The sequence below is a fragment of the Sprattus sprattus genome, assembly GCF_963457725.1.
Source record: "Sprattus sprattus genome assembly, chromosome: 3".
In the NCBI taxonomy this organism is placed as follows: Eukaryota; Metazoa; Chordata; class Actinopteri; order Clupeiformes; family Clupeidae; genus Sprattus; species Sprattus sprattus.
This window is the reverse complement of record NC_137922.1, coordinates 6,098,369-6,100,898: the sequence shown is the minus strand read 5'-3', so window position 1 is coordinate 6,100,898 and position 2,530 is coordinate 6,098,369. Positions and strand designations below refer to the sequence as shown.

Sequence of the window (2,530 nt, the reverse complement as noted above, 5' to 3'; positions counted from 1 at the left end):
CTCTGAGGGTGCTGGCCCAAATGTTCAATTCAATGTTTCGCAAGGTACGGCCTCCTTGAAATATTTATTATATTATAAATACTATGTTATATTACATTACATTATATTATATCATATTTATTGTGACATTGCAAAGACAAAATGTTATCAAACGATTAAGTTATTGATAAATTATATTTATATTATATTCACATTACTAAATTATATTGCGCATGTAATAGAATTTGCAACAACAAGTATTAGTGGTTGAAAATTGTATTTAATGAATATATTGTCTCCCATGACCTCCTTTTGCTACTACAAGTTTTCATCCTCCTGACGGGGACAACAGCATGGATGTTCATCACAGATGTCATTAGGGCCCATGCACATGTTGTGTAGCATGCATGCAGACATAATAAACTTGACAACTAAGTCCAGTCTGGAATTCTGGAGGTCGCGAAGCCGCCTCCACTTGCATTTCAGTCTCCCAAATGCCTGCTCCACCACCACACGGCCTCTGCTAATTCGTGTGTTCTTCTGCTGATCTTGCACAGACAGGGCTCCATTATCCCTCTTCGGGGTTAGAATGAAAGGGTATGCTTGGCCAATGTAAGCAGTGTCCCCCAATAATTTAAACTCCCCCATACTCTCAGGCCAATTTTCAAAAAAGGTTGACTTTCGCAACACTCTGGCATCATGCACCTTGCCAGGTGCACCCACAAAAAAAATCAATGAATCTGCCACTCTCGTCCACGATCCCTTGCAGGACTACTGAATAGTAGTTCTTCCTATTGAGATAGTCCCCCCCTCTCACGTACGGCCGTTGAATTTTAATGTGGCAACCATCTATGGCCCCTATGATGGATGGTATGCCACACTTGTTCGTAAATGCCACCGACGATGCTGCCTTCATGCAGGCATTGGGCCAGGTGAGAAAATTGGGCACCATCTTTACAAGCGCTGACAGAACCTCCACAACACACCTGTGTGCTGAGGATTGGGATATATTAAACTTGTCTATCTCCCGGAAACTATTCTGGTTGCCCAGGTACCACAGGAAAAGGGCCACCTTCTGTTTCAGAGGGATGACAGGAGGGCATCTGGTCTCTTGGTTGAGGCCAATCTGTTGTAGATTATGGACCAAATATTCAAACTGGGAATGTGTGACTCGCAGATGCCTGTAAAAGGTCAACTCATCCATCTCAAATAGAATGCCCCACTCAATCCCGGTCTTTAATATCTGGGTGGGTACCCGTCTTGTCAGCACAGCGATTCTGAGAAGTAAAGGATAAGGGATTTTAAAAATGTATATTAATTAGGTAAGACAATAAAATACCAGATTTACAAACTACACTTGGTAATTGAAATAAACAATTTTACATTAAATAGGACATAAGAATGTTAAGTTGGCTGTGCAACAGGCTTTTAATCCTCTGCTGGTAATGATGTGGTTATGCTTTCGTGTGTCAAGAGGGTGCAACAGCCCACTGAATGGCAATTTGTCTGAATATACTTTGTACATTTCTATCAGCTTGAAAAACACGATGTAGAGTAGAGTAGCTGGTAGTTTCTGGCTCATGTTCATCTTGTGCTACAGCCACTGCAGGATTTGTTGCTGAGCTGGTTTAGCTCAATGTATCTAAAATACTATAGTATAAGGGATAACTATAAGGGATAATCCACAGATAAGTAAGACGTTTTCACGCAAAACCCCTTTCTCTTATTTCACATTTGTCATAAGGGGGCGTGTTTGTACGGACATATGAGTGGTTGCTATCGATAAATTATGCGTCCGTAACCAAGATACGTAACCAAGGGGCGGTGATATATGTATTTACCTCATCCGTCGTTTGGCCTCTTCCATCTCGCAGGTGTACGACACTACGAAAAACTGAACAAGGTCTAAATATCTTTTAAAAGTCAGAGCCAGGGCCATTTTTTTATGATCGACGTCCATTTTGTTTACAAACCTCCCACTTCAACGGTTTAGAACGCCTTGAAGTGGGCACTGGGATAATGAGGTTGGATAAGTGCAATCTCCTACTAGTTTGGATTGGGACTGGAATGCACCATAAGTCCACCTCTAAAATGAGAATAAATAAAAGTGTGTGTGTGTCTGCGGCTAACAACAGTTACTATGGTGATGCTATATACAAATGCAAAAACACTCCAATCGAAAACCAAAACAAAATATTAAAACGAATACAGTGGCCACAGTTACACAATTCAACGATGTTGTCTTTCAAAACGCTCAACAGACGTGTATCTACACAATCTATGGCTCCGTCTCAATGGTCTTAAATGTAAGAGAGCTGTCTTACAACCTTGGTGTCTAATCCAGGTCTTTTTTAAGGGTGAGATTATTCCAAAAAACTTTGTTTACGAACGTTCTTTTATGACGTTAGTATGCTGAAAGACCGTAGGTTACTTACGTAGGCTAACGTACTGATGTTAGAAAGTTGGCTGAGTGACGCCTCGCAAATCACATCAACCATTATTGCTGGTTACAATGATGGTGTTATCGGATAGTGCAGTGTCTATTTCTCGG

At 41.0% G+C, this 2,530-nt stretch overlaps 1 pseudogene across 1 annotated transcript; it reads right to left on the bottom strand.

The window, feature by feature from the left end:
- Window positions 1–297: 297 nt before the first annotated feature.
- Window positions 298–1,183, bottom strand: LOC308362595 (putative nuclease HARBI1; annotated as a pseudogene). The gene has a single exon. The product of its transcript is annotated as a putative nuclease HARBI1 (transcript).
- Window positions 1,184–2,530: the final 1,347 nt, after the last annotated feature.